Here is a 27,478-nt window from a genome sequence, read left to right as displayed (position 1 = left end):
GAAGCACCATTTTCGCATACGTCGTACACATAGTCATGCAGCATGAGTGTGTTTACTAATTTTAGTACCGTTGTAAATTTCATTTATACTTTTGATGTAATCATAAGATCATGTTAGGTGCACTATAAATTAAGAATACATTTCATTAGGTTTAACGTATTAAAAAACTTTTTTTTTAACTGGGATATCCCTTTAAATTCTTGTCCACTAGATTACATTATAGCTTTTCAGTGATGACTGATCAGTTGAGTGTTTTCTGATTTTGTTTTCTGATTTCCAGCACTTGCGATGTTTTGAAGTTTGTTGATCCCCTATTATGTTTGTTTCCCCGGTGACAATCATAGTCAACATGAACAACAAATTACCCCTTAAATAATCATTTTTATTTTATTTTTCCCTTTATGCGAATGCATTAATAAAATACAAGGTACACGAAAATGCTGGAGAAACTCAGTGGGTGCAGCAGCATCTATGGAGCGAAGGAGATAGGCAACGTTTAGGGCCGAAACCCTTCTGAAATTAGACATGTCAATGCCTTCTGGAGTAGGCAGATGAAAAAAGACAGGTGTACAATAGAAGTCAGTCTGAGCATGTAGTTTAACCAATGGTTTTAATATGCAGCCAAGATTTTAAAATACTGGAGCTACATATGCAGTTAAATCTATCATTAAAACTGGGTGCAATCCAGAAATTCTTGCCTGTTGTTCAAGGGTAATGACTCTTTCATTTAATCCAGAGGATTGTCAATTAGAGCAATCTCTCCCAGGCTATTGGCAAATGCAACTATAATACATCAATGATTATAATAGAGACCAACATTGTAAAGGAAGTTTATTGCGAGAAATTGTTCTACTATCCAATATTTTTTTTTTCTTAATGTACCTGGAAAATGAGCTTGCTCTACACTATCCAAGATGTCTTTCCTTGCTTTGACCACTTCACGATGAAGAAGTCGACTTGGCATTAATCTCAAGTTTACCTATATGAATTTAACCATCATCTCCTTGATTGCCATTTAGTGTAAGAGTTCAACTGCATTTCCATTTGATTTGATTATCAAATCATGCAACATAATCTAAAACGTATTAAAAATCATTATTAGCCAAACAATACATTTTCACAGCTTGCCTCTGTACTAGACGTATTCAATTAATTTTATGTAGCTGCATTTGAAAAGAGCTAAATTAATATTAGCAGCTCACCAGGACACAACATATGAATCTAAATGATGGTAAATTATTTGTATATTTAGTAATTCATTCATTACATTATCAGCGCGCTAAAAGGCCAAAGCAGGCATTATTTTTTTTAGAATTGGAAGGCTTTTCAAAGAATTTAAATCTTGGCTTCACTTACATCCTAATATTTTGTAAGATAGTTTAAAAGAGGTGAGGAAGAATATGGTCCTTATCAGACCCTGCGCCTTGCACCCTAGAAAAACCAAGACACAACTTGCAAGTTTTAAGGATTAGAAATAACTCTCAAGACTTAAACATGATATACAGTATGCCTGAGGAGAAAAGCACCTCCTTTTCCCTTAAGTCAGAATGATAAACAAGTCACTGCCAATAACATGTTGATGTGGTATTGTCTTTATCTTGATTTATTAAAAAAGCACCATAAATAGTTCATTAGATTAGCGGCATCATTAGATATTACAATAATAATTACTTTATATCACACAGCAACGCCGGAGTAAAATCTCACTCAGGGGCGTCATTTTTAATTTGCTCTGTGACATTTTAAATGGAGTTTTTAAATTAACCAACATGATAATTTAAATATCTATTTTACTCTACGTCATAAATACAATAGGGATAACATTTGCTTTGCCAGGAAAAATGTCATTGGTGTTAGAATGATTATGTTTGACATTGTGCTTTAAATTAAATTTGCTTAGTTTGAGCTTGGGCATTCTGGCTAAAACCAGGCCAACTATGCTTAGGAGAGTGATGGGTTAGCAGCACCTTGTATCTGATTCCCAGATTCTGAGTTCAATTCCTTTTTTTCCTTTGTTTATTTTTTAGCTGCTCATGCTGACCTATAATTCTTGTACCTTGTATAATATTAAGAAAAAAATAATTTGCAAATTCCAAGATGGCTGCAATACTACCAACCTAAATGGCGATTTCATCTAATGTCCATGCACATGGGCCATGCATACTAATACCAAAAACATGAATACAAGTTATAATGCCATCCTCCTCCTGTGAAACTCAGCTCGTTGAACACGGAACGATCTGACCTGAAGCACAACAACAGTCCTCTTTACTAAATGGTCCTGTTTCTTATTTTAGCTGAAATGGAGAAGTGCTTAGTAGAAGGGACATGAATGAAATAATCAAAATTACAGCGCAAAATCAGGATGTTCAGTCCATCTTTGTGTTTATAGATGTGCAATAATCCAATCCAGGCTGTCAGGGAATGAGCCACTTTTGATGACTCTATAAGAGTCTGCAGAGATCAACCTGTCAACTCTCATACAATGATTACAATAAAATAGCCACAGCAATCATTGAAGGAACAATGTATTATGGTGTAGAACTGAGGAAAATATTATTGTGAGTGATGATAGGGCCCTTGTAAATTCATTTGGTTTAATTAAATAGCAAATTTCCAACAAAACTGTTTTGAGCTTTGGTTCTGAGTGCTTATTATTACCATGTGCAGTTTTAAGTGCCTCTGAAAAGGTTAATCCATGTGTCTAAAACAAGCTGTAGGCAGTTTGAAATGTCTTTTTTTTTGTAATAGCAGATGGAAGAATAACAAAATAGGATTAGTAAAGGGAACAGAAGAAAAGATGTTGTTTCAATTAGATGGATACTGTGGGAAGCTGATTGGCAATGGCTGACTTTTTGTCAAATACCAGAATCTACCATTCATTTTGTTGTTTTGAAATGTAATGCCCATTCCCCGTTGAAGTGTTTTGTTTCATCACCGTCGACTGAAAATAGTGAAATAAGTTTTAAATTCAAGTTGACTTTTATCAATGCATCTACACCTTTTATTAAGATCAAAATAAAGTTGTATTAAATTCTCCAACAATCACTTTCAAAATCACACACATCCCATTTTCTGTGAGATTCTACAAACGGCCCATAGATCACAGGTTTAAAAATGAAACAACTCAGAAATCCCTTTCTTGTTCCTATCCCAATACCCTGGTTGCAATGTGCATATGTGGGACAGATGGACAAGGACAGGGTTAAGTCTGGCTTTTTTCCATGTTCTAATAACTTGGCAACACTCACCAACTAAGCTCACATTTGACAAATGGCTGTCAGCACTGGCGGACCCACACTGTGATACCAACTTTTGGAGAGCAAGGCAGGAAATGGCAATTCTGGAATCACAATGTGTGAAATTAAAAGATTTCTGCATAATTTATAGTGAGTTAATCCAAGGCAGGACACATTCTGCCATACTGCAATCAATGGGGATCTATCTCATCAGTGAAGCAACACAGAATGGCATTTTTGCCTCATCAGAAATTTCAGTTACCTCGAATAAAGTATTACTCATAGTTGCTAATGCCTTGTTAATGTTCTCACAATCCTGTGGCAGCAATGAACAGTCTATGCTTGAAATTTGCGAGTTTAGACAGCCAGGCTACATTGAACATGTTTACTGCTTCAAGGTTGAGCTCAGTCATCATTGACATATTCACCATTAACATGGTCACTGACTGTTGTATCTCATGCAGCAATTTGGGAAACTTCAATTTGATGGAGCTGCAGTAAGCAAGAAACTACATGTTTAATAATTTCTTTGCTTTCTTTCATTCTCCATGTAATTCTTTATACTTGATAATATACTGAAAATCGTTCACTTGTTTTCATAATCCCATCTCAAAAATCCTGTTTCCACACCTTTTGGCTGATACTTCCAACTAGTTTCTATATCAACGGTACCCTTTATGCAGCGACTCTTTGCATAGTTTGGGTATGTAAAACAAAGAATATTACTGTGATTTGTCACGTGACAATAAAGTATTGTTCATTCAACGTTCTACATTCAATTCTTTGAGCTCTCACAACCACTTCTTCTGAATCAAGTGATCACTTAGAAGAGCCGGATATACCAAATACCATCCCAGTAAATACATCCATTAGTTAAATTACAATATAAGGCCACTCATATCAAAATCATTGCACTGTAACTGCATAGCTTTTACCCATTACCTCATTAAGGACCACTTCTGCTACCTGTAAACATTTTCTTACGTATAAAACCCCAAACTTTCATAACTTCTGTAACTAACATTTACAAAAATTAAATCTAAAGTGTTCTATAAATAAGAGTGCAATAAATCAAGCAATAACTTTTCACATGAAATCAGAAAATTATTGGAAACTGAGCAGATTTAATAAGAATATTATTGTAAAGAATTAGGTAATGTATTAGAGTTAATTCAGAATGCCACAATCTTCTAAAACTACACATTTGCACTGCAATCGATAAATATCACGATGGCTGCCTGTCCTAGATTGACTTGATTGTATCTTCACCAATTAAGCACTGGATGGTATTTGCTGAACAGGTGCTTCAATTGATACCACAGATTTCTTTTTCTTTCTGTCATCTTCTAAAATGGTTTGCATCAGCCTTTTTTTGCTTTCAACTCTGTGGTTCCATTCCTGGATGAGTCTGCAGGTAAAACACAATGAACTTTGTTGATTGCTTTGTACATAAAAATATGTCAATTGCTTTCAATTATTTGGGAAAATCTCTTAATTCTGCTCTCGGCAGTACTAAACTTCGGTGTTCAGGGAGTTTTGTATTTTGGCAATATGAAACAATAATAATAATAATAATACATTTATTTGTATAGCACATTTAAAAACAACTCACGTTGACCAAAGTGCTTTACATCAGTGCGGGTACTAATTTGATACATAGAACGGTAGACTGACCTAACAATACAATACATAAACTGTTTTGAGCCTCAGAGGGGCTCAAAAACCAGAGGGAGTAGAAATAGGTTTTGAGCCTCGATTTAAAGGAATCGATGGTGGGAGCAGTTCTGATGAGGAGCGGGATGCTATTCCACAGTCTAGGTGCTGCAACCGCAAAAGCGCGGTCACCCCTGAGCTTAAACCTAGACCGCGGGATAGTCAGTAACCCCAAGTCGGCCAACCTGAGGGACCTGGAGGTAGAATGGTAGGTTAGAAGATTTTTGATATGGGGGGGGGGGCTGCTGAATATTAAATATATATACTTCCTAATTTCATTTCTGTTAAATAGAAATAAAAATTAGGAGAAGTGTAACATAAATGGCTAGTCCACTATTGCCCATTGTATATTATTGCCAATTGTTAAACTATCTTGCATTTGTTTGGTAATAAAATTATCTGCTATATTCATATTTATCATGTACTGAAAGGAAACCACTAACACCTTATGTCACTAAAGTTAGACTTACAAATATTTTCCTTCATTGACCCTGTCAATAACTCACTGAATTATTTCAGTTTAGTTTATTGCAGTGCAGTGAAAAGGATTTTAGGAGGTTTCAGGGTGACCTGGACAGGTTAAGTGAGTGGGCAGATGCGTGGCAGATGCAGTATGATATAGATAAATTTGAGGTTATCCACTTTGGCGGCAAAAACAAGGCGGTGCAGCGAGACCTGGGTGTCCTTGTACACCGGTCACTGAAAGTTGGCTTACAGGTACAGCAGGCAGTGAAGAAAGCTAATGGAATGTTGGCCTTCATAACAAGAGGATTTCAGTATAGGAGTAAAGAGGTTCTTCTGCACTTGTATAGGGCTCTGATGAGACCACATCTGGAGTATTGTGTACAGTTTTGGTCTCCTAATTTGAGGAAGGATATCCTTGTGATTGAGGCAGTGCAGCTTAAGTTCACTAGATTGATCCCTGGGATGGCGGGACTTTCATATGAGGAAAGATTGAAAAGACTAGGCTTTTAATCACTGGAGTATAGAAGGATGAGGGGAATCATATAGAAACATATAAAATTATAAAAGGACTGGACAAGCTAGATGCAGGAAAAATGTTCCCAATGTGGGGCATCCAGAACCAGGGGCCACAGTCTTAGAATAAAGGGGAGGTCATTTAAGACTGAGGTGAGAAAAAAACATTTTCACTCCCTCTATGAGAGATTGGAGAATTGTATGGAATTCCCTGCCACAGAGTGGGTACCAAGTCACTGGATACTGATTTAAGAAAGCTAACAGTTTCTTTATAGAGCCTCTAGGGGCTAGTGACACCCAGGTCTCGCTGCATCAACCCAGGAGTAATTTATGGGGAGAAGGCAGTCACGGGTTATTGATAGGGGACGATCAGCCATGATCACAATGAATGGCGGTGCTGGCTCGAAGGGCTGAATGGCCTCCTCCTGCACCTATTTTCTACGTTTTTAAAAGCTTTTGTTGCGTGCTATCCAGTAAGTGGAAAGACAATACATGATTATAATTGAGCCATTTACAATGTATAGATACATAAGGGAATAACATTTAATGCAAGGTTAAGCCAGCAAAGTCCGATCAAGGATAGTTCCTCATTCCAACCCAAGTTCCAAAATTACCTGCAGTACCTTTACCACTGCACAGTCTAAGATCATTTATCTGAGACTGCAAGAAACTGCAAATGCTGGAATCTTGAGCAAAAAAACAAAGTACTGGAGGAACTCAGTAGGTCGGGCAGTATCTGGGAAGTGAATAGACAATTCAAGTCAGGACCCTTCTTCAGGGTTACGATGGCGTGTGAGAGGTGGATTCAGGATAGAGGTGGGTGAATGGCAGATGGGTGGAGCAAGTGACAAAGGAGACAAAAGGATCAAAAGAGGAGGAGAGGTGAAACATAAGGCCAGATGGAAGGATATAGATGGAATGGGATTGGGGAGTGGAAAGTGGGGCATAATAGGGAAACGTGTAGAATAAATAGCGTGGTGGAAGATGGAGTTTGAGAAATACTTTTTCAAAGAGAACTCTTCTCATTAGTACTCTATTCACTGCAGCCAAGGGGTGAGTCAATTAAAATCTGTAGTTGTCCCAATTAGACATGCTGGTCCACGTAATGTAGGTTTCACCGCATAGATTAACCTTCACTTCCTCTTGTTTCGAAACATTGCCAGAATGTTTGCATGGAAACAAAATGCAGCTTATGTGTCAATAGTACGATTTGTCTTTAACAGATCCTGACTGGTCACATTTTATGTTTTCAACTCCCACTATTTATGACTCCAAAACAACCCCACTGTTCCAGCTATGCTTTCAGATCTCAGGAATGATTTGATTCATCATTGCAAACATTTCAAGCTGATATTGTGGTGTTGTACTAAAGATGTGCTGTCCTATGTGTAGGAAGGAACTGCAGATGCTTGTTTAAATCGCAGATAGACACAAAAAGCTGGAGTAAGTGGGACAGGCAGCATCTCAGGAGAGAAGGAATGGGCGACGTTTCAGGTTGAGACCTTTCTTCAGATCTTGGATATTCATATATTCAAATATCCCTATATTGAATGAGCTTGAGAAACCTGTCGATATGATTTCAAAGAGTTCCTGGTAAACATTTGTTCCACAGCCTCACCATAGGCAGATTCACTGGCTAATCATTGTGTGTTCTTTCTGGCTTTTTACTGTGCTTCTTTATATAGTCATAATTCTTGCAATACTTGAAGAGATGATAAGATGCCACATGAACACAAACTTCATTTGATCTAAAAACGATAAATTCACGTATGTTATGCATACTTTTTCCAGTTCCACTTCCAGGAAATCTGCTGCTGCCGCCACACCTAATAAGAGTTGGTCGACGATTCATACTACACCCACTATTCATACTAATGGAAATCCTTGCAAAAGGGTATTTTCCTTCTTTTTAGTCTGAAGACAGAGGCTCACTCTTGCCCCTCATCTCCATCAAGGCGGCACAGTGGTGCAGCGATAAAGTTGCTGCCTTATTGTGCCAGAGACCCGGGTTCGATCCTGACTACGGGTGCTGTCTGTACGGAGTTTGTATGTTCTCCCCGTGACCGCATGGGGTTTCTCCGGGTGCTCCCTCATTTCAAAAACGTGCAGGTTTGTAGGGTAATTGGCTTCCGTAAATGGACCCTGGTTTGTAGGATAGAACGAGTGTACAGGTGATGACTGGTCTTCGTGGATTCAGGCAAAGGACACATGGGACCTGTTTCCATGCTGTATCTCTAAACTAAAATAATTTAACTAGAAAAGACATATGGCAAGCATAATACTTCAGAACCAACTTGTGTCACACGTCAGAAAGAACATTATAATTCCAGCGTCCGAGCTCACAGATTGGGGGAAGTGATCTCTACATGCCACTACCTAACTAATAGCAGGGCAGCGGGTCTGAAGAAGATTCATATTAAAATGCTTAAAATTCTTTTTGGCAAGGAACGAGAGAAATTTCAACAGAGTTAAAGGCGAATGCCAAGAGGTGACAGCTTGAAGTTTGGTAACTTGGACAAGTGCTTTATCCCACATCTTGCATCGGCAGGGCAGCAGCAATGGGAATTTAAATACCCGCTGATCACTACCTGCGTTTCACGTGGTGGACTTGAAATTAGTGAAAAGTCATTTCCAGAGGTTACTTTTCTGCCACTTGAAGTACTCATTAGAAGAACATAGTCACGGCTTAAGAGGGTATTTTCACGCATAGAGGAATACCGAACAAGGAGACATAGAATTGGAATAAGAAGCCATTTAATATGGAAATAAGGAGGAATTGTTTTTCTCTCAGAGGCTTATGAAGCTTTGGATTTTTTAGCCAAGAGTGCTGTAAAAGCTGAATTGCTGAATGTATGCAAGGATGATTTAAAGGGAGTAAAAGACTGTTGATTGTCTGAAGTGTCCCAAACGGAAAAATCACCCATTCGTGTCCTCCAGAGATACTACCGACCCGTTGAGTTACTCCAGCAGTTGTGTCTATTTTGTGAACCAGCATCTGTAGGTCGTGACCCAAGTATTGTTGATAACAGGTAGGAAAGTGCAACTGAGGCCAAGATGAGATCTTATTTAAAGACAGAACAGGCTTGTGGGTCTGTACAACCTACTGCTGCTCTTCTTACTTATTTTCTTATGAATATTTCAGTTGACCCAGCAAATGTGGTTTCTCTCTTTTCACACATCAGATCGTCTCAGAACAAATCTCACTTGGGTAATATGGTTGGTCAGCAATAAACGGGCCACTCCGCATTATGGCAGACCTTTGGTTATTAGCCGTGTATGCAGTTCACTTCAATTCTTGTTGAGAAAATCAGAGTGTAGTCAATACTCTTCGAACACAAATCACTCAATGGACAAACTCTTCTGTACCATGTGCAAGTACAGAAGCTCAGCATGAAAGATTCAGGTCTTAATTTTCATGGAAAAAAAGTCTACTTTGAGCTTTCTGAGAACAGGTAGGAGGAAGAAATAGTAGGAGTAAACGGGTCCTTTTCACAATGGCAGGCAGTGACTTGTGGGGTACCGCAAGGCCCAATGCTGGGACCCCAGCTATTTACAATATATATTAATGATCTGGATGAGGGAATTGAAGGCAATATCTCCAAGTTTGCGGATGACACTAAGCTGGGGGGCAGTGTTAGCTGTGAAGAGGATGCTAGGAGACTGCAAGGTGACTTGGATAGACTGGGTGAGTGGGCAAATGTTTGGCAGATGCAGTATAATGTGGATAAATGTGAGGTTATCCATTTTGGTGGCAAAAACAGGAAAGCAGACTATTATCTAAATGGTGGCCGATTAGGAAAAGGGGAGATGCAGCGAGACCTGAGTGTCATGGTACACCAGTCATTGAAAGTAGGCATGCAGGTGCAGCAGGCAGTGAAGAAAGCGAATGGTATGTTAGCTTTCATAGTAAAAGGATTTGAGTATAGGAGCAGGGAGGTTCTACTGCAGTTGTACAGGGTCTTGGTGAGACCACACCTGAAGTATTGCGTACAGTTTTGGTTTCCAAATCTGAGGAAGGACATTATTGCCATAGAGGGAGTGCAGAGATGGTTCACCAGACTGATTCCTGGGATGTCAGGACTGTCTTATGAAGAAAGACTGGATAGACTTGGTTTATACTCTCTAGAATTTAGGAGATTGAGAGGAGATCTTATAGAAACTTACAAAATTCTTAAGGGCTTGGACAGGCTAGATGCAGGAAAATTGTTCCCGATGTTGGGGAAGTCCAGGACAAGGGGGTCACAGCTTAAGGATAAGGGGGAAATCCTTTAAAACCGAGATGAGAAAAACTTTTTTCACACAGAGAGTGGTGAATCTCTGGAACTCTCTGCCACAGAGGGTAGTTGAGGCCAGTTCATTGGCTATATTTAACAGGGGGTTAGATGTGGCCCGTGGCTAAGGGGATCAGAGGGTATGGAGAGAAGGCAGGTACGGGCTACTGAGTTGGATGATCAGCCATGATCATATTGAATGGCGGTGCAGGCTCGAAGGGCCGAATGGCCTACTCCTGCACCTAATTTCTATGTTTCTATGTTTCTATGTTTCTATGAAGAGGCGACCTTTCGCTGCACAAATGGAAAATAAGGAAAAGCCCCTTCCCATTTGGAGCCATGTCAATCTGACCATGGATTATGTTAGGAATTATTTTCCGAATGGGGCTTTAGCAGTGGCTTAGTATCCAATTGCATGACATCACCTGAAAGCATTGACTGGGTCCAAAGATCCACATACAGTTGGTCAAGAATCCATACACATAAAGGATTGACCTACTAATGGTTTCACAGCACTTTTATGATGGAAACAGTACACATCTCAAACCTAGTGCAAAACCAATGCAATTATCAAGCGTTTTGGGTATCATCATTCTTCCTGTGGACTATGGAAATTCAGCTTTGCACTACTGTTGCAGCAAAACCACAGAAAGTTCATACTTAAAAATTGATTGTAATGACAGAGATTGGATTTGGAACAAAATTAAATAATAGTCTCAACAAATCCCCACTAAAGTGTAAATACCTTAAGGAGAACAATGAGTGGTTAAGAATATCGAAGACATTTCAAGTCAGTGAGAACCTCATCAACCCTTTGACTGATACACTGTGTGGGATTACGAGCTAACGTTGATAAATATCACATAGAATCAGATTTGGCACATTCTGCCAGTTTCTTCCTGAGGCGCTAACTCATGAAGGCAGCACCTATCATCAAGAATCCCCACCATATATACCATGCCCGCTTCTCACCGCTACTCTTGGGCAGGAGATACAGAAACATGAAGTCCCACACCATCAGGTTCAGGAACAGTTGCTTCCCTACTGCCATCAGATTCACGAACCAATCTGCACATCGTTAATCATATCTCGGCAACGGAACACTACGGACTACCTCTTGCCCTACCATGGACTTGGTGTCTATATATTTTTGCACTAATGTCTTGCTTTTTCAGGCTTTTTTTTATTTCATTGCCATGTATAACATATATAATTTATGTTTTGTGTGTTATATGAGTGTATGTGCCTGAGATGCTGTTGCAAGCAGCATTTCCATTGTACTTGTGCATATGATAATAAACTCAACCTGCCATGGGTATTCTTGAATTGACAAGATGTATAACTTTACCATCCTTGTCCTCCCCCATTAAATTAAATCTGCATGATATACATGTAGGAAAGTGGGGCATTCGTTGGGATGAGAGGGAGGTGTAATTAGGGGTGTGTTGTGCTGTGCTGTGCTGGAAGTTTGGTGGTACAGACATCCTAAAGAAATGGTTAGCAAGTTAGGTTGTGTTTCTTAAGGGAATATTAACCCATTTCATTCATTTATCATTCCTCCCTATCCCACTGCAACTGCTGAACCTCTGACAATGGCTAATTTTCTACCCCCTCCCCCACCCCACGTTGTCAGCTTCCTAATCTTCCTCATCCCTTTAACACGATCAATCTCAATGTTTAAAACTGATAGAATTGGTTCCATAAATACATACAGTATGTACTTAACTAAAGTTATAATAAAATGTTATATTGAATCAACAGACGATCCACTGCAGAAAAGCATCCCCATGGACATGAATGCATTACCCATTGCAATTCACCGTGACTCCACCACATTGAATGTCATTGATTATTTTCATCAGGTAGGCAATAAAGTAACTGTTATTATGTCTCAGCCAGGGGAAAAAATAATGTAATCAGTGAAGGGAGATAGCAGATATTCCAGACATTAACCCATCTATTACAATTTATTTGCAAAGTAACACACCACACACCTACTAAGGGCACTCTTGCTCAGCCTCAGCCTCTCCTGCTCCAGCCACTCCGTCTGCTTCTCGATTTTCTTCTCCCAAATAATTCTTAGATCGTATTTCGAGCCAGCTGCTCTCTCTCGCTGAGATATGTAAGACAAATCAGCCATTCCTACAAAAGATGTAGATTGTGAGTTTTCATGATGTCACAGATGTCCATTATAACAAATTTGACAGCAATGTAAGCTCCTTGCATCGTCCCTTTGGTATCTATTTGCATTTTCACCATGACTAAAATACAATTTGGAAGCATTTTAAAATCAAATCCCCAAAAAGCATCTTTCACTGGAGTAAATAATAATAACAATTTCTTATTTTACTTTTAGTTTAGTTTACAGATACAGCATGGAAACAGACCTTTCGGCCACCAAGTCCGTGCCAAACACGATAACATGTACACTGGTCCTATCCTACACACTAGGGACAATTTACAGATGATGATTAACCTACAAATGTAGAGTGTGGGAGGAAACGTCAGCACCCAGAAAAAACCCACACGGTCACAGGCATAACGTCCAATCTCCATACAGATAGGACCCGAGGTTAGGATTGAATCTGGGTGTCAGGCACTGTAAGGCAGCAGCTCTACCACTGTGCCACAGTGCCGCCCAAACGTTTATCATCAAGAAGACCCAAGAGGCCAAAGTTTTTGTTCCTTTTTTTATACTTTTTTTTTTTTTAATCGTTAAGTTACCCAACACTTAGGCCATTCAACATCAATGCCTTAAATGGCAGGAAGAGCAAGGGGAAAATTTGCTTGCCCTATGACAGTATATTTTAAAGCTAAAACAATGTTTGCAGAATGAACCTCATGTTTCACTATATCCATTTATGATGCAATCCACATAACACCCACTGAATTCACACACCCTTCTCACACCCCACAGCCCCCTATATCCCTCATTTCCCCTTAGTCCACCATCAGCTCTCCCTGTGTTCTGAAACCTCCAGTTGCACTGTTGCCATCTGCAGGTAGAAAATATTCTGGTTGGCTTCAAGAACTCTCAACGTTTATGAATTAGATCTTTGGGAAGTCTCTTTCTCCATCTTACCTCTTTACACTAACATTTTCTGTTTGTGCTTCTATTGGTGCAGTAACATAAAAAACAATATGGCTTCTTGATGATAAATGAATATGAAAAGATTTAATTGGATCTATTCCTCTCCCTTTTTATTCCCTTTGCCCTGCTCCCCTTTTTCATCTTCCGCTATCCTCTGGAAGGTGTTGCTTCCTTGTGGGGGTAAATTCCACCAGCAATCAAAAGGTAATTCACGGCATTAACAGTAGACCAGTATATGTATCAAACACAAACCAATTCCAACCTCACTTGATGTTCACATCCGTAACCCACATAGCTGCAAACCAATTGAGGTACACTTTTTCCTCTGCCCCCACCCCAAAAAGCACAATATGTGAATTATATTTTAGCATGTTCCTTTATTTATAATCTGTTCATTTACAGATCTGTGAAAACCACATGTACAAGTACATTGATTTATCATCGGTGAATTAAAGTCAATTTTATGTCTTAAATTGAATTCTGTAAAAAACATCAGGATTTTAGTTTTTTTTAAACTTTGAATTAGTCAACTTTTAATTTTTTAACTTTGAATATTTAATCTGATAGTAAGCATGCACATATGTACTGTTAATATTTATAACAAGTGTGTTCTTTATTCAATGCACTTTGTTGTGCTAGTCACTCACAAAGAGAGAGGACAACTCCAATTAACTAGACATTACTACTAGTTTACTAGACATTACTCCAGTTTACTGACATATATTACTCTCAGCTGACTACTGCCCTTAACTATACGAACCATCAAGATAGCATCTGTGCAATTTAGATCATGTTAAAATAATCTATTACTATCCCACAATATTTCTGCTAAAGCAGTTAATAAAATTGATTCATTTAAATTTCAAAAGGGTCCCTTAATCAGCTATGAAAACTTTCTGTTAGAATGGTGGATCCCTAAAGTATTTCCACAAATAATAACTATGTTTAATCAATTCTATTTCCTCTTGCGTGATTTAAATGTAAAATTTATTTTATTTATTAATATCAATAAGCTAATTTCTGATTTTTACACGGAATATCCTTCAAACATACACCATGTAAATTGAGTTTACTATTTCTTATTTTCTTTAAACACATTCGGTTCATTCACAGATCCACAACATACATATTTCCCCGTACAATGTGAATTAAAGTCATCTTTATGTCATGAACTAAATACTATAAAAACATGAGAATTACATTTTTACTGTGAATTAGCACTATGTGATATAAAATGTGCATGAATAAATCTAACCGTGCATTGTATCTTTATCTTTTATAAGATTAATGGCACAAATTATTTATTTAAAACGCGAGCTGTTGTATCACAGATTCACAATAGCCACAATTAGATATATAATTAGAGTAAATACTTTACTGAATTATTAGACAAATTCGAAACCTTGTACTTTGAATTGCAATCACCACACGATTTGCTGTACAGATTTCCTAGAACTTTGATGGATTACTTCTGATGAAAGATTGGCTTAAATCAGGAGAGGCTTCCAGCTGAGGATATGTTAGATGCATATGTGACACTCTCGCTTAACAACAGATTTGTTCCAAGATCTCCTGCCATTATAAACATTCACACTACAAAGTGTTTGAACCAATTGTGATTCACAGAAAATATTTCCCAACATTTAAATCTCAACAATTTTTTGGAAGAGCGCAAGTAAGATTTACAGTGGAACTCAGCAGAAAGTTAATTAAAAAATTCGAATTTTAAAATACAATTCACTTACCAAACCTGGGGCGTGGGGAAGGAGAAAGTCGTTCCTCGAGCCAAACTGATTGTTCCTTGAAGGGCGATGATGTCTATCTGTTAAAGGACTGAACTAGAGTGGGTAAAGGCACACACACAAGAGCAACATTTCTTTACGTTGTGTCGCTGCTCTGTTTATATGTGAACGGGTGACAAAGTCTATTTTGAATAGAGATCTGGGATCAGAAGGCTTGCATCATTCCATGCATTTATAGTATAGTATGCATGATGACATTATAGGCTGTGGGTTCCAGAAGCATCGCCCATGGACTGGGATATTTGCTGGCAGATGTCATTGAACTCCTGCACGCCAAACATAACTTGGCAGAGCTCGATCAGATATTTCTTTGAAAAGCACATCATTCACTTGAGTGCAGCTTTCGTGGGCATTGCTCAAGTTTTCTTTTGACCTAGCAGGAACTGAAAGTGTGAAATAACTTGTATAACAATTCATGGTAGAGTATTATATTACATGGAAACTGGCAGAGAAAATGAATTTGATTCTCGACTCGTGATACCTTCAAGTAATATTTCAGAACTTAACTGTTAAATGTCACCGGGTCACTCATTAAAGGACTGCAGCAGCAACTCTGCATGTCAAATGATGTTATGGATTCAAATATTCTAGTTGATTTGTAGCTATCATCTTAAATCTTATGTTTCTGTCAGCATCATGCGAGGGGAATGCAATACTCTGAGAAGGTTTGGGCTTCAGCTAGTTTTCAGCTTTACTGCCTTTTAAGAAAAATAAATAAAATGTAAAATGATTTGTGTAAATCATGAATGTATTGAACATTGCCAATGATACAAAGCTAATATCAATTCCATGAATATTGCACACTTGCACATGCACAAAGTGCTAGAGTAACTCGGCAGGTCAGGCAGCATCCCTGGAGAACATGGATAGCCCCCCTGCTGTCTCCTCCCATCCCCCAGCCTTCGGGCTCCTCCTCCTTTTCCCTTTCTTGTCCCCGCCCCCGATCAGTCTGAAGAAGGGTTTCGGCCCGAAACGTTGCCTATTTCCTTCGCTCCATAGATGCTGCTGCATCCGCTGAGTTTCTCCAGCTTTTTTGTGTAACCATGGATAGGTGACATTTCATGTCAAGACCCTTCTTCGGGACCCTTCAAAACCTAAAGAAGGGTCTCAACCTGAAACATCACCTATCCGTGTTCTCCAGGGATGCTGTCTGACCCACTGATTTACTCCAGCATTTTGTGTCCTGCCTTGGTAAGCCAGCATTCGCATTTCCTTGTTTCTACAAGTGTACATGCACCATGCGAAACGCATGAAAACATGGATTACTTTCTACACAAAAGCAAATAGTTATTTTCAGTTGATGGTGCCATTTGACCATTGCGTTCGATAATGCCAGGTTTGCCATCTTCGTTGGTGAACCCGAGTAGGACTCTCCCTGGAAACACGCACTCAGGCACAGTAGGGGCAGGGGAAAGATGCTGCAGCAGGTGTAGATGCTGTGGTCCTGCTGTGTTCTCTGGGTCTGGTGACTTGATCCCAACAGTCTTCAAAGTTGGCCCTATTGGTCAAAGCACACCACCTGCTCTGCCCAGGCATAAGACTCCAGCTCTCTTGAAGGAATGCCACTATGTTTAAGGCCACTTCGTTACAATCCTTGTATCGCTTTACTGGATCCTTGCAGAAACTCCATAAAGAACCTGGTTTGGCACACGGGAGCTGTCCATATGAATTGCATGTCTGTCCAGTGCATCAGGATCATGCCCATTTGCTGACTGGACCAACCCTGTCCAGAACTTCCATGATTTTCATGCTGCCAGAAGATAGAATAGCGAACAGTAGAGCACAGATACAGGCCCTTTGACACAGAATGACTGTGCCAAACATGATGCATGTTAAACTAATCCCCTCTGTCCTGTCAATTGATGGCCAAGAGTGCCTGCAGAGATCTCACACGGATACACTTGAGCTTTTGATCTGTTTCCTGAAAAGTGTCCAAGTCTTACAGCCACACAAAAGGCTTGTGAGTCTGACGGATTTGCATACTTTGATCTTGGTTGGCAGTGACATTTCTGAAATTCCTCACAATGGAGCAAGACTATAAGAATTCTTCCCAACAAAGCATAAGGAGCTAATCTAGCTGATCTCCAGAGATGCTGCTTGACCCCCTGAGTTACTCCCGCACTTTGTGTCCTTTTGTGTAAACCAGAATCTGCAGTTCCTTGTTTCCACATAAGACGGAGCTACCTTGATAGTTTCCACAGCCGGCTTTGAGAAATGCATCCTGGAAAGGCAACCAAGCGACTGACTGGCCTTGCTGATTGGAACCAGTAGTTCCATGTTGAGAGAGCCGTCAGAAAAGACGGCGCTTCCCAGGAACTTGTAGTGATCTACAGTGCCATCTATGCTTGTGCTGCACCGATGGACTGCAGAGCCTGGAGTGGGTTGGTGCAGGACCTCGGTCTTGTTGACACTGGTTGGAAGACCGAAGAGTCATGAGACTTTGGCAAACTTATTCACGATGATTTCAAAATCATACCGGAGTATGATTTTGAAATCACCGTGAATAAGAGCAGAGTCATCAGCAAATAGCGCCTCTTAAGATCAGTTGCTCAAATGTCTTGGTGCTTGCCATCAGTCTCCTGCGATCAGAGGGCGAGCTGTCCAGTCTGTTCCTCCAGTACACTACTTTATCAAGGCCACACAGTGCATGGGTCAGTACACATGAAAAACATGTTGAACAGGACTAGGGCAAGTTTACAGCCCTGTTTCATGCCATTGGTAATGTCATATGGTGTTAAAGTGTCACTGTTCGATAGATTGGGATCCACAATTACATCATAGGAGAAGCAAATAATCTGGAAGTATTTCCTGGGATTGCCGAACTTTGCCAGGTTCACCCAGAGTACTTCCCCTTTGGCGGAGTCGAAGGCCTCCATCAGGACAATGAAAACCCTAGAGTCTATTTGCTGCTCAATGTATTCTCCCAAAACTCTGATCTTGGATGTGTGTGTGTGTGTGTGTGTGTGTGTGTGTGTGTGTGTGTGTGTAATCACAATTGCTGTGTGTGTGTGTGTGTGTGTGTTCTAACGTGTGTGTGTGTGTGTGTGTTGTGTGTGTGTTGTATCCTGTAGATTCACAATGGCTCGAAAAAAAAGACGTTCAACGATTTCTCGTTCATTTCAATCAAAATGTTCAAAATCGCAAATACACTTAGAAAATACAACCCGAAATGCAGCACTGGCTTCAGTCCGATAGTACATCACGAATGCAAAATATGTAAAATGTTTACTGCGATTCGTGTGTAAAGTTTTATCCCACTGGATTCAGGGCCGGCCTCATCTGAAAAATACACCGCAAATTTCTCGTTATTAATCAAAATGTTCAAAAATCTCAAATAACTTAGAAAATGAAACCCGAAGAAGGCACTTGCTTTGCCTGATGACATCACGATGGCTGCACGTTGTGTTCACGCTCTGCGAGTCACGTCGCCCAGGGCCGCCCACTCGCAGCAGGGCCGCCCGCTCAAAAGACACCGCAAATCGGAAACCCCAGCTCCAAAAGGCAGTAGACACCCAGAAACCCCAGCTCCAAAAGGCAGCAAGCTCCCCTGCCTCTGTCCATCTCTGTGTCCCTCACTGTGCCTCTGTGTCCCTCCCTGTGCCTCTGTGTCCCTCCCTGTGCCTCTGTGACCTTCTCTGGTGACCTTCTCTGTGCCTCTGTGTCCCTCACTCTCTACCCCCTTCCTCTCTAGCTGTGCCTGCGTGTTGGTGTGTGTGTGCATGTGTGTGTAGGGCGGGGGGGGGGGGGGGGGGGTGAATGTATAATCACAACTGCTTGGAATAAAAAAAAACGCTCTAAAGGCAAACAATTTACATATTCCTGTAGAGATCTATCGCGTGCAGTCAAAAATTGCCTTATAGAATAGTAGAATAGAATAGAATAGAATAGTTTCTTTATTGTCATTGTAACATGGGCCATGTACAACGAAATTTAAAATGTCAGCCAGTCAGTGCAGCATTCAAACATTTCTAAAGCTAACGAAACATCCACGGTAAAATAATAAAGATAAGCAAATAAATAAATATCACAGACAAAGCACGCATACACACCCATCCCTCCATCCTATCTGAAAATGCCATGCATTATTTCTCCAGTTATTAATCAAAATGTTCAAAAATCTCAAATAACTTAGAAAATGAAACCCGAAGAAGGCACTGGCTTTGGCTGATGACATCACGATGGCTGCACGTTGTGTTCACGCGCTGCGAGTGACATCGCCCGCTCGCTCGCAGCCCGGCCGCCTTCCTCCAGCCCGGCTCCCCCTTCCTCCTCCTCCTCCTCCATATCCTCTCTCTCCTCGTCTCCCCCTCCTCTCTACCCCCTCTCTCTCTCCCCCCCCCCCCCCCCTCCCCCTCCCTCTTCCCCCCCTCCCCCCCCCCCCCCCCCCCCCCCCCCCCGTGTGCGGGGGGGGTGGCTAGTGTGTGTGTGTGATGCCACAGGGCGCAACTTGGGTCCAACTTGGTCTAGTAAATATATAAAAACAGGGCACACCCCTAAGCCACAAAACGACTTTTTCCCGCCAAACCTAGTCACTTGACCACCAGGTGGCGCCACAGTTTACACAAAAAGGCATAATGTGGTGGAGTAACATGCCTGGTGAGACAGCATCTCAGGAGATCAGCTAGATAAACTCCTTCTTCACCTTTGTTAGGAAGATTCTTACACAGGTCACCTTCAACCACCCGATAAGCTCCGTCACAGAAGAAACACTGCCAAAGGTTCACTCTAGCTTCAGACCAGACCACAGCACTCTTATTTTCAGTAAGCACCTTCAAATGATTTTGTATCCGCTGATTTAAGATGAGATTTTGGGTGTTGTTCAAGTTATGTGTATGCAGCAGTGAAAAAAACAGGACGGTTGAAAGAAAAAGGAGATAATGCGATTTTTAAAAAAGTCACCATGACTTTTAGCTTTAGCTTGGCATGTGATTCCAGATTAAATGCTATCCTATTACTTGGCTGCTGCTGCACTGCTGTTGGTGTTGGAATTTGTCAGCTAACATGCAACTCACATATATTTTGTAAGAAACATCTCAAATCAAGTCAAGAGTTAAGTCAGGAGAGTTTATTGTCGTGTGTCCCTGATAGGACAACAAAATTCTTGCTTTGCATCAGCACAACAGAACATAATAGGCATTGACTACAAAACAGATCATTGTGTCCAGAAAGTGCAAATAACAGATAATGGGCTATTAATGTTCGGATTTTTGTCCGAGCCACGTTTAATAGCCTGACGGCTGTGGGGAAGTAGCTATTCCTGAACCTGGTTGTTGCAGTCTTCAGGCTCCTGTACCTTCTACCTGAAGGTAGCAGGGAGATGAGTGTATGGCCAGGATGGTGTGGGTCTTTGATGATACTGCCAGCCTTTTTGAGGCAGCGACTGCAATAGATCCCCTCGATGGAAGGAAGGTCGGAGCCGCTGATGGACTGGGCAGTTTACACTACTTTTTGTAGCCTTTTCCTCTCAAGTTGCCGAACTAAGCCACGATGACACCGGTCAGCATGCTCTCTACTGTGCACCTGTAGAAGTTAGAGAGAGTCCTCCTTGACAAACCGACTCTCTGTGATCTTCTCAGGAAGTAGAAGCGCTGATGTGCTTTCTTAATAATTGCATCAGTGTTCTCGGACCAGGAAATCCACCCCACAGCCACCTTTAACCCTTGTGAAGTATTGGAGATGCTACTGTGACCAGATTATGTTCAGCATTAACGAGACTTTGCTAAAGGGATGGTTAGAAATGAACGAATGATATAAGGGTACGTTTATAGGATATATAGGATATCGGGCCAAAACTTTGCCTATTTCCTTCGCTCCATAGATGCTGCCGCACCTGCTGAGTTTCTCCAGCACTTTTGTCATAGAAACATAGAAACATAGAAATTAGGTGCAGGAGTAGGCCATTCGCCCTTCGAGCCTGCACCGCCATTCAATATGATCATGGCTGATCATCCAACTCAGTATCCCGTACCTGCCTTCTCTCCATACCCCCTGATCCCCTTAGCCACAAGGGCCACATCTAACTCCCTCTTAAATATAGCCAATGAACTGGCCTCAACTACCCTCTGTGGCAGAGAGTTCCAGAGATTCACCACTCTCTGCGTGAAAAAAGTACCTTAGATTTTCCAGCATCTGCAGTTCCTTCTTGAACAGAATGATATAAGGGTGATGGACTGATTTTCTGGCTATTAGTTTTCTCGATGGATACTGAATTTCCTTGTGTGTAACAGAATAATATTCAAAACACTTAAAGATCGAGCTTCTTCTTCAGGATTGAGAATGATCTATTACAATTCAGAATACAAGGTATGCCTGATTTGTTTTTTATTATCTGTCAGATATGGTTAGAAACATAGAAACATAGAAAATAGGTGCAGGAGTAGGCCATTCGGCCCTTCGAGCCTGCACCGCCATTCAATATGATCATGGCTGATCATCCAACTCAGTATCCTGTACCTGCCTTCTCTCCATACCCCCTGATCCCTTTAGCCTCAAGGGCCACATCTAACTCCCTCTTAAATATAGCCAACGAACTGGCCTCAACTACCTTCTGTGGCAGAGAATTCCAGAGATTCACCACTCTCTGTGTGAAAAATGTTTTCCTCATCTCGGTCCTAAAAGATTTCCCCCTCATCCTTAAACTGTGACCCCTTGTTCTGGACTTCCCCAACATCGGAAACAATCTTCCTGCATCTAGCCTGTCCAACCCCTTAAGAATTTTGTAAGTTTCTATAAGATCCCCCCTCAATCTTCTAAATTCTAGCGAGTACAAGCCGAGTCTATCCAGTCTTTCTTCATATGAAAGTCCTGACATCCCAGGAATCAGTCTGGTAAACCTTCTCTGCACTCCCTCTATGGCAAGAATGTCTTTCCTCAGATTAAGAGACCAAAACTGTACGCAATACTCCAGGTGTGGTCTCACCAAGACCCTGTACAACTGCAGTAGAACCTCCCTGCTCCTATACTTAAATCCTTTTGCTATGAATGCTAACATACCATTCGCCTTCTTCACTGCCTGCTGCATCTGCATACCTACTTTTAATGACTGGTGTACCATGTCACCCAGGTCTCGTTGCATCTCCCCTTTTCCTAATCGGCCACCATTCAGATAATAGTCTACTTTCCTGTTTTTGCTACCAAAGTGGATAACCTCACATTTATCCACATTATACTGCATCTGCCATGCATTTGCCCACTCACCCAGCCTATCCAAGTCACCTTGCAGCCTCCTAGTATCCTCCTCACAGCTAACACTGCCCCCCAGCTTCGTGTCATCCACAAACTTGGAGATGTTGCATTCAATTCCCTCGTCCAAATCATTAATATATATCGTAAATAGCTGGGGTTCCAGCACTGAGCCTTGCGGTACCCCACTAGTCACTGCCTGCCATTGTGAAAAGGACCCGTTTACTCCTACTCTTTGCTTCCTGTCTGACAGCCAGTTCTCTATCCACATCAATACTGAACCCCCAATACCGTGTGCTTTAAGTTTGTATACTAATCTCTTATGCGGAACCTTGTCGAAAGTCTTCTGAAAGTCCAGATATAACACATCCACTGGTTCTCCCTTATCCACTCTACTAGTTACATTCTCGAAAAATTCTATAAGATTCGTCAGACATGATTTACCTTTCATAAATCCATGCTGACTTTGTCCAATGATTTCACCACTTTCCAAATGTGCTGCTATCCCATCTTTAATAACTGATTCTAGCAGTTTCCCCACTACCCACATTAGACTAACTGGTCTGTAATTCCCCGTTTTCTCTCTCCCTCCCTTTTAAAAAAAGTGGGGTTACATTAGCTACCCTCCAATCCTCAGGAATTACTCCAGAATCTAAAGAGTTTTGAAAGAGTTCCTTAAGTACTCTGGGATGCAGCCTATCTGGCCCTGGGGATTTATCAGCCTTTAATCCATTCAATTTACCTAACACCACTTCCCGGCTAACCTGGATTTCACTCAGTTCCTCCATCTCATTTGATCCCCGGTCCCCTGCTATATCTGGCAGATTATTTATGTCTTCCTTAGTGAAAACAGAACCAAAGTAGTTATTCAATTGGTCTGCCATGTCCTTGTTCCCCATGATCAATTCACCTGTTTCTGACTGCAAGGGACCTACATTTGTTTTAACTAATCTTTTTCTCTTCACATATCTATAAAAGCTTTTGTCAGTTATTATGTTCCCTGCCAGTTTTCTTTCATAATCTATTTTCCCTTTCCTAATTAAGCCCTTTGTTCTCCTCTGCTGGTCTCTGAATTTCTCCCAGTCCTCTGGTAGGCTGCTTTTTCTGGCTAATTTGTACGCTTCATCTTTTGTTTTGAGACTATCCCTGATTTCTCTTGTTATCCATGGATGCACTACCTTCCCTGATTTTTTTTTTGCCAAACTGGGATCAACAATTGTTGTAGTTCATCCATGCAGTCTTTAAATGCCTTCCATTGCATATCCACCGTCAACCCTTTAAGAATCAATCGGCAGTCTATCTTGGCCAATTCACGTCTCATACCCTCAAAGTTACCTTTCTTTAAGTTCAGGACCCTTGTTTCTGAATTAACAATGTCACTCTCCGTCCTAATGAAGAACTCGACCATATTATGGTCACTCTTGCCCAAGGGGCCACGCACAACAAGACTGCTAACTAACCCTTCCTCATTACTCAATAACCAATCTAGAATAGCCTGCTCCCTCGTTGGTTCCTCTACATGTTGGTTTAGAAAACTATTCTGCATACTTTCCAAGAAATCCTCTTCTTCAGCACCCTTGCCAATTTGATTCACCCAATCTATATGTCGATTGAAGTCACCCATCATATCTGTTTTACCTTTGTTGCACGCATCTCTAATTTCCTGTTTGATACCATCCCCAACTCCACTACTACTGTTAGGTGGCCTGTACACAACTCCCACTAGAGTTTTCTGCCCCTTAGTGTTTCGCAGCTCTACCCATATCGATTTCCACATCCTCCAAACTAATGTCCCTCCTTTCTATTGCGTTAATCGGTTCTCTAACCAGCAACGCTACCCTACCTCCTTTCCCCTTCTGTCTATCCCTCCTGAATATTGAATATCCCTGGATGTTCAGCTCCCAGCCTTGGTCACCCTGGAGCCATGTCTCCGTGATCCCAACTATATCATAGTCATTTGGTTAAGGACAGCATTGATCGCATATCCTCAGCTACCCTTGGTGGGAATCCGCCTTCTGAACTGTGGAACTCCACATGAAGGGGATGCACCCTCGGAGTGGTTGGGCAGGGAATTTCAGCAGCTTGTCCCAGAAGCAATGAAAAAACAGCAATAATTTCTAGTTTTTGTGAGTGATTTAGGAGGGCTCAGAGGCAGGGAACTTCCATGCTCCTGTGACCACTATGGTGCAGTTTGTAACCTTTGCGACTGGTGCTACAAAGGATATTGCTGCAATATTGGGTTTAGTTTATTATTGTCACGTGTACCAACGAACAGAGAAAACCTTTGTGCGCTATCCAGTCAAATCATATAATATGCGAACAATCTAGTAATACATGAGTATCTCAGGTAATGCAATGAGAAAAATAGCCAGAGTGCAGAATATAGTATTTATAGCTACAGGGAAAGTGCAAATATTAAAAACACACAACAGGCCACACTGATACATGTTAAGAGGTCGGGACCACACCCTTAGCTTGAGAGGTCCATTCATTGGTTTGACAACAAGAGGGGAAGAAACTGCTTATGAATCTGGGGTACATGCTTTCCAGCTTTTGAACCTTTTGCCTGAGAATAGGGGAGAAGAGGGAATGACTGGGTGTAAGTAGTCCTTGATTACATTGCCAGCTTTCCCAAGTGAAATGTTGGTGTAGTCAATTTGGGGAGGGGGGCCGAGACTGATTTGTGTGATGGATTGGTCTGTGCCCACAAGTCTCTGCAATTTCCTGCAGTCTTGAGCAGAGCACTAGTAGCCTCTTCTGGCTTCAGCAACTGAACAATGAATGGATGAATAAGTTTATTGGCCAAGTATTCACATACAAGGAATTTGCCTTGGTGCTCTGCTCGCAAGTTACAACATGACATACAGTGACAGTTAAGAATGATCCATAAAACATTAAACATTAATAATAAAACATTGATTAAACATGTGAATTAAATAAAATACTAGAGCAAAAAGGAGGCTACAGATTTTTGGTTGAGTGGAGCTACTACTCGTGGGGGAAAAAGCTGTTTTTATGTCTGGCTGTGGCAGCTTTGACAGTCCAGAGTCGCCTTCCCGAGGGAAGTGATTCAAAGAGTTTGGGGCCAGGGTGAGAGGGGTCAGAGATGATCTCATCCACTTGCTTCCTGGCCATTGCAGTGTACAGTTTGTCAATGGAGGGAAGGTTGCAACCAATAACCTTCTCAGCTGATCAGATGATTCACTGCAGCCTCCGGATGTTGTACTTGGTGCCTGAGCCAAACCAGACCATGATGGAGAAGGTGAGGACAGACTCTACGATGGCCGTAGAGAATTGGAGCATTATTGCATGTGGCAGATTGTGCTTCCTCAGCTGCTGCAGGAAGTACATCCACTGTGTGCCTTTTTGACTGTGGAGTCAATGGTAGCCCCCCAACTTAAGGTCCTTGGAGATGATGGTTCCCAGGAACTTAAAATACTCTACAGATGTGACTGTGGTGTTATTGATGGTGAGTGGGGTGAAGGGAGGGGGAGCTCTCCTAAAGTCTACAATCAATTCCACTGTCTTAAGAGCATTGAGCTCCAGGTTGTTGCTACGGCACCAGGACGCCAGCAGTGACACTTCCTGTCAGCAGGCAGATTCCTCCCCATCCTGGATCAGTCCAATCAGGGTTGTGTCATCCACAAACTTGAGAAGCTTGACAGAGGAGTCAGTGGAGGTGTAGAGAGAGTAGAGGAGAGGGGAGAGTATGCAGCCTTGCAGTTTTCCTATGCTGAGGGTTTGCGGGTCCGAGATGCGCTTTCCCAACCTCACATGCTGCTTCCTGTCTGTCAGGAAGCTGGTGATCCACCGACAGAGGGGAATCAGGCACAGTCAACTCGGAAAGTTTGGAGTGTAGTAGCTCTGGCACAATGGTGGTGAATGCAGAGCTAAAATCAACAAACAAAATCCTCGCATAGGTCCCCTGGCGGTCTAGGTGCTGGAGGATGAAGTACAGGCCCAGGTTGACTGCGTCATCAACAAGCCGATTTCTTGTCTCACATATAAAGAACCAGTGGCAAGAGACTAATTTGCTGCCAGGGGTGGATTAAGCATTCTGAACATTTTTGAGCTGATGCCTTCATTTTAACAATCATTTGAGTTTCCTCAGCCCTCAGAAAAACCCAGTGATGAAAACAGCGCTGAATTTATTATTAAATTACTGTTTGTTCCAAGAGGGGAAGATGCTTTCAATGGATCCAGCAAGCTCAATGGCACATGGTTGTCACATGTACCTAGGTACATGAGATTCGTTGTTTTACATACAATTCAGTAAAATCATATGGTACATAAGCATTATCATAAATAAGTACAAACTTGCAATGATTGTAGTGTAGGAGTAGTGTAGTGTCTAGTAAACCCCAAGCCTATCCACTCGACTCTACTGTCTGACCAAACCTGAACCCTGTCCCAGGAAATTTGTGTGCTTAGTTTAGAGATACAACAAGGAAACTGGCCCTTCGGCCCACCGAGTCTGTACCAACCAGCGATCCCCGCAAGTTAACACTACCCTACACACACACACACACACAAGGGACAATTAACCTGCATACCTGTACGTCTTTGGAGTGCGGGAGGAAACCAAAGCTCTCGGAGAAAACCCACGCGGTCACGGGGATAACGTGTAAACTCCACACAGACAGCACCCGAGGTCAGGATCGAACCGGGGTCTCTGACGTTGTGAGGCAGCAGCTGTACCAGCAGCACCACTGTGCCATTCCCACCTCCGGGTGATCCACTGCTGCAGCATTCTCACACCTCAGTTAGTGTTATGCAGCAAGCTCCCCATCTGACAAGGCCATTAACCCAACGATCAGGTTGCCTGGGGGCAGGAAACAGCAGAGAGAAAAAAAATGAAGTGTTTATAAGGGACTTAAAATGTTTGGCAATCCAGTTCTTCCAGTTTTCCCAATGTAAAGACACTTCAACGCCTCCACACAACACTCCCTTGCTATTGTGTTCAATGTTTTCTTTGACAAAAGCAATCCCTTACACTCCCTTAACCGCTTTATCAATTTGTTATATATTACCTTCAAATATGTGAATAAATACCTTCAAATCCCTCTGCTCTGGGTCACCCCACGCAATAGATGATCCAAATTGTTCCTCCAAATTCATCACTTCAAATTTAGATTAATAAATCTCAGCTGACATTTCCATAAGTCCTTCCAAACTCCACAGATATCTTCTCTGTTATCGCTG

At 41.4% G+C, this 27,478-nt stretch overlaps 1 long non-coding RNA gene across 2 annotated transcripts; it reads right to left on the bottom strand.

Annotated features, from left to right (window-relative positions):
• Positions 1–1,680: 1,680 nt before the first annotated feature.
• On the bottom strand, positions 1,681–27,053 carry LOC129695707 (uncharacterized). Of its 2 annotated transcripts, XR_008723215.1 has the most exons (4): positions 26,830–27,053; positions 15,038–15,125; positions 12,196–12,343; positions 1,681–4,647 (listed from the first exon to the last, which is right to left on the bottom strand). It is a non-coding gene; the product is annotated as an uncharacterized LOC129695707 (long non-coding RNA). The 2 variants fall into 2 exon arrangements; XR_008723214.1 differs by lacking the exon at positions 26,830–27,053 and having other exon boundaries at positions 15,038–15,442.
• Between the last annotated feature and the right edge of the window lie 425 nt (positions 27,054–27,478).

Source organism: Leucoraja erinacea, chromosome 3 (assembly GCF_028641065.1).
Source record: "Leucoraja erinacea ecotype New England chromosome 3, Leri_hhj_1, whole genome shotgun sequence".
Taxonomy (NCBI): Eukaryota; Metazoa; Chordata; class Chondrichthyes; order Rajiformes; family Rajidae; genus Leucoraja; species Leucoraja erinaceus.
Note: the sequence above shows the minus strand (reverse complement) of the source record. Positions and strands in the feature narration are given on the sequence as shown.